The sequence below is a fragment of the Thunnus albacares genome, chromosome 5, assembly GCF_914725855.1.
Source record: "Thunnus albacares chromosome 5, fThuAlb1.1, whole genome shotgun sequence".
Classification (NCBI taxonomy): Eukaryota; Metazoa; Chordata; class Actinopteri; order Scombriformes; family Scombridae; genus Thunnus; species Thunnus albacares.
Window position 1 is genome coordinate 27,991,458 of NC_058110.1, and position 6,062 is coordinate 27,997,519.

Sequence of the window (6,062 nt, forward strand, 5' to 3'; positions counted from 1 at the left end):
AATCTTAGAATATAAATGTAGTTGTCTTCACTGTCCGGTTTTACACCCAAGTTCCATCATATAAGGAAAATATAATTGTAGGCCATGTCCAGTTTTGAAGGTGTTCTTTCATGAAGCCAAACAAACTTAGACTACAGTGTTTTTTCATGCCATAGAACACCGGCCAAGCTGATTCATTATTTACACAAGAGATAGGTTACCAAATTTCTAGGTGAGGTATTTGCATTTCTTTATATGGTTTCCGTAGAACCAGTCTTTGTTTTACAGCACCTAAGCTCGTCATCACTCATCATTAAATGTCCGAAAAGCACTTGTATCTGTAAATTGTTTACTTTTATGAGGACAGCAATAGTATAAAAGACATGCGTGTTTTACACTGTATCACACACTCCTTAACTGAATTACCTCTCAAATCAATTTAAGTTGCAGCATGTATCAATATAAAGCCAACATACCGCAGTCAGTACTACGACATGGAGTTCATTAGGACTTTGTTAGTTTGAACATGGAGCTGAGAGCTCTGTTTGTCTTTATGGTCAGGATCTGTGGGTTTGGCTTTCCACTATGAAACATCCATGGCCTAAAATACGTCGTGTTTCATAATGCTCTATTGTATAATGGCAGGGTGGAATGAAAATAAATTACCGGCCAACTGAGTGTGTTGATCTGATAAAAGTTCATTTACATTCTATCAAATTAGGAATAAGCAACAGAGTGATGGCTGGTTTTCACTTTCATCACTAGTAACGGTCATCATTACCAGAAAGCAGTATAAACATTCTGCTATTGACTTTCTTTTTAGTTTTATTTATTTGTTTGAACATTAAGAAAATACAGAGTTTATTATACACTTTTGCCAGTTTTGAACAATTATCCAGAAAATTCAGTCTGACTAGTATTCATTTTTTCCATTATTTACAAATCAATGACTTTACATGTAAAAAAATTTGCTAATTAAACTCGCCCCTTTCTGATCATCCTTTTTTTAATGCCATTTCTAGGACGTTTGGCAGTAGTATTATGCCTTCTCCTACAATTGCTGTTTTTGGTACATTCTCAGATGGTTCCTGTCTCCCTGCTCACTTACAGAGGGTCACTGCCTTTTCCTGTCTATGAGCTAGATGTTCAGTTCTATTTAAATGGAAGGAAGTAACTCCCCGATTACACAACCAATGGATCAAAGATGTGAAGCAGAACATCAAGCTGGAAAAAAAAAATCAGATGCACCCTCAACGGCTCCATTGAGAAATTTTTATAAAACCTGGGACCCATTAATAAACTATGTGAATAGTTAACTTGGCCTGGAGCTATGAACCTCTACAGGTGGTCTGTCCTGTCTATGCTTAAATACACTATGATGCATATGTTTTTTGTGGTTTGTCTGTATTCCTTATTAGGGTATTCCTTATTTTTCTGTACATATTTGTACCTTGAGATAATAGCTTATGTTGATGTCTTGTCTGATAAAAGGTAAAAATCTCTATAAATAAAGTGTTAAAAAACAACAACATTCCAACACAGTGTCTCTTAAACCTTGTCTGGATAATTTAGAAAGTAGAATATTGTTAACGGTAGCAAAAGATTTTGAAAAATAAAGAAATATTCTAAGACGTTTTTGTTTTGTTTTTTTCATAATTATACCTTATACTATTTTATTAAAATGATTTAGACGACTAATGTAAATGTAAGATTTCTCAGAATTATAATATTATATATATTAAATACTATTATATTATAGTTAATATATAGTTAATATAATAGTTGCCTGAGTTTATCAAAATATTTCATCAATTCTTGTTTTCCACCTCTATTATATGGAAAGCGTGGTAAAGCAAGTAAGGGCCTAAGATGATTTGTATGTGCTGGTAGTGACATTGGAAAGCTGTTATTTGAAATAAGTTAAAACAATGATTAGCATTGATAAATTCTGCAACGAGACAAACTGATAAACATACTGACGCAGATTGTGACCCAGACACTTAACAAATCATCACATGTTATCAAAGAACTTTGGTTAACAATAAAACAAACAATAAAACAATTAAATCAATGTCACAGCGGCTGATATGACTTCCAAATACCTAGCACTGTAAAGAGGTCACAGAGTCAAATGGGACACTCGACTGAAATGAACCTTCCTCCTCCTCTCGGCACGTTTGATATTGTGTCTTGTTTTTGTATATCTGAGTACTATGCCCAGAACCATCAGTAAGGAAGCAAAAGAAGTCCAACGCAGCAATGCATACCAGAGAGGCACCCCTGTCCATGCCCTGAAAAAAAGAAAGATTATATTAGTGACTGGCTCTCAGAGAAGAAACACATTGTAGAGTTGTTAAATGATTTATTTTTGAATGCACTTGCTAATATTTGCATTAAAGTGAGTAGAAAAATGCATAGACTAACGTGCTGAAGAGAAGATGTTGATCGGTGTGATTGGTGTGTGAAGACAGGTTTCTTGTGTCGGAGTGAATTTCCGTGCAAGTCAGAGGTGGAGTTTTGGCCGTGGTGGTGCTCATTCTGTCAGCACAGTCGTAAATGGGTTGGCCTGATGATTAAAAACAGGACGTTATATTGCAATTCTTTTGTGAACCTTGTTCAATATAAATTTCATAACAGCCTCAAATCAAATCCAAAGTCCAAGTCCAAACCATCATTATCAACATTCAATAAAGCCCATGTTTATAATATATTATATAATCCTACTTAAAGTCTCTTTGAGTATGAATGTTTATCTTTCAAATTTTTCTGATAGCATAAGTCTTTGTTTGCAGACACATAAAAGAATCCCAGTTAAACCTGGTACAGGGTATTTATCTTGGGTTGGATCTGCAGGGTATACTAGTACCTCCTTACCCAAATGTCCTCTTTAGTATTTCCACTAGGGGTCGCTAAAAAGTCAAATCCTACAAGTACATAAAGTCATTATAAAAACAAGAATGACACAATTGTTATGAAAATTATGATTGCATGGTGTATGAGTGTCACTTTTTTTTTTATCTAGATCATGATAAATAGTTCCTGTCTTGTACTGCAACTCTGCAACATCAGCAGATTTATCAGCTAAGGTTAAAGGAAGTACAGTATTATATTTGTAAAGAGGGAGATGTAGAAATTAAAATTCGTTAGAGAAAGGGTGAGACATGTCATCTGGGGGTCAGTTGGGGAAGATGGCTCCCAGACAGGAGAACTGTATTTGATAGATTAAGAAAAGAACTATAGCGCCCACTTAAGGTGTATAAAAACCTGTTATAAGTGCTCCACTAGGAGCCTTTTTCTTTGTAACCTCACCCTGTGTGTTGCGTTGTGAAACGCTCCTTCTTGCACAAGGAAATAAATTCTGTTAAATTTTGATACTTCGGCTCCAGTCTCTATTGTTTAATGGTCATTAAGAAGAAAATTTTTTAACAACAATATTCATAATGATTAAGTATACTAATCATTTACAGTATCACAATCACCCATTTTGCATGAAAGGTCATAAGGGCCTTTTCTGCAACTAATGGATAGGGAGTGTGGTTAAGGCTTTTTTTTCTGCACCCTTATCTCTTGACGTAAGAGTGTAATTGGGGAAAGAGCCTTCATCCTTACATCAGTCTTAAGAAAAAAGAGAAGTGTCAAAGAGGCGTTAGCACAGAGGAAAAAGAGTGTCAACCTTATAAAAAGAACAAAACTGGCTGGGGAATTTTCACATTTTTGTAAAACCCACAAATCACATAAGCATCAACCAATAACAGAGCATCTTGTGGCTTGGCTTTCTTACTTCTATCCTACATTCACACCGTATAAAGCTTTTCACAGCCAAAGTGAAAGCAAAAACAAGGATGTTTTGTTCCTCAATGAAAAGTATTTTGTCATGTTATTGTATTTGTGCTTATAATGACTATAAAATCTGAAAAATTGTTGTTATAAAGCAATAATGTGCCATGAAGCCCCATAGCATTTCTTATAATTCATCATGCATGTTTTATGAAGCATTAGGTATCAACAATACATTATAAACACAGGCTTTGTAGGAAGTGTTTCCAGTTCTTGCAGTTATTTTTATAGAAAAGAACATCACATCTGTTCCTACCCTGCATATTAATGACATAGATGCAGCCGCTGTTTGCAGGCATCAAAACCTGCACAGAGAGATGCTCACTCCTCTGGCTGCTTATGTCATTACTGGCAATACAGTAATATTCACTGTCTTCTTCCACTGTGCCACAGTGTAGGTTCAAATCAGGTGAGTGGTGAAGCAAGCAGTCCTTGTGGTGAATGTGTTGATGCCAAGCGTAACGAATGCCAGTGCCCTTTGTACAGCCACAGCGCACTGTCACTTGCTGTCCCCAACATGTAGGCCTGTCCACCAGAGAGCTCAAGGGCCAAAGTCTGGGTTTAGATACTGGAACTGGTATAAAGAAGCAATTCATATATTTGAATTCATTCAGCTTGACAGTATAGATAGAAGAAACAAATACTGATATTGTGATATTTTCCAAGATGATCATTAAAAGGTTCTTTTTTAATTCTTACCTTCAGTTATAATCAAATTAACTGAAGTCATGATGTCTGCATGTATTTTGTCAATGCCAACCCAGTACATTCCAGCGTCTTCAAATCGGAGATTTGTGACTTTCACAAACAGCCCTCTTCTTCTTGCATCTATTATGTAAGACCTTCCTTTTGCATTACCAACACGTTGTGAATCCACCAAAATCTCACAGGTTCTTCTGGAGTTCCCTCTGCACCAGTATTTTTTACTATACAGGAATCCTTCAGTGTCATATGTGCAGGAAAGAATGAATTCACCTCCAATATGAGCTGTAATCTGTCCTTTATCACACTGGAGCTGAAGACTTGCTGAAAGATAGAGTCTTATCAGAATGAAAATGCTTACAAATGCAGTAATCATATGTATTATTTCTTATTTCAGGTTCCATTATATATTCAACGTATATATTATATATTTGACTCTCAATTTGTTTTAACTTATTTTTCAAACCCAAACTTAAATATCAACCTGGTAAAATTTGCAAAAGTGAAAACAAAAAATGGGTCATGCGCAAAAAAACTGGGGGCTTAGTGATATGTTGGTTTCAGTTGTTAACTTGTTTCTGCTATTATTATAAAAATAACCAGACCAGCACTCATTTTCGTAAAACAACAACAACAACAACAACAACAACAACAACAATAAAAACTATCTTCAGACAGGGAACAGGGAGTTACTTTAGTCTAATATAATAGAATATTACTGACACATGATTATTCTGTGTATTCATATTCCTGTCATAAAACAAGCTTTTTGCTAAATCACAGCTAAAATTATTATTGACTCTTGTGTTTTTTAATAGGTATGTAAATTAACAGTACCCTTAAATGAATATTATAATGCATTTTTCATCTTCCAAAAGTAATAATTTGGGTAGACATTTTTGAAAATTCTTTTAGAACAAATTAAAAAAAAAAAAATCTAATTATTATAATTAATGCAAGCTGTAAAAATGGATCTACTCACCATTAATAAGCAGAATCAGACACAGTGTCCTCATTTTGATGTTCAAACTAAGAGTATGAAGACTAAATCTCATGCAGGAAGCTGTAGAGGTGGACTGTGGTGGTGATACTGTCACTTCCTGTAGGTGCCTTGGGGGTTATAGTAAATGCTTTTACAGCTCGGAGACACATATGACATCCTGCACGAATAGGTCACCTTTCTTGCAGGTTGTGTCGTTTTGAAATCACTTCAAAACACGCTTTGAGACCATCAATATATTCAGTCTCTTTGACTGTCTGACTGCGTCTCCATTTGCTATATTAGACTTGATTCTATCCGATCTGATAATGATTTTGTCAATAAAATCCTGCAAACCACTGAATACATTGAACTACTATGTTCAATGTCAGAATGGCTCTTTGTGATAGTTTATCAGAAAGCCACTAGATGTCCCCATGCCACTGATGTTTGCAGCCCAACATCTACTAAATGCAGGGTGCAGTGCATTGTCAGTGTGTCTTGACCGTGTCTATCTGACAAAAGGCATTTTTTTATGTATAGCTGAGACATAGCATGCTACTTC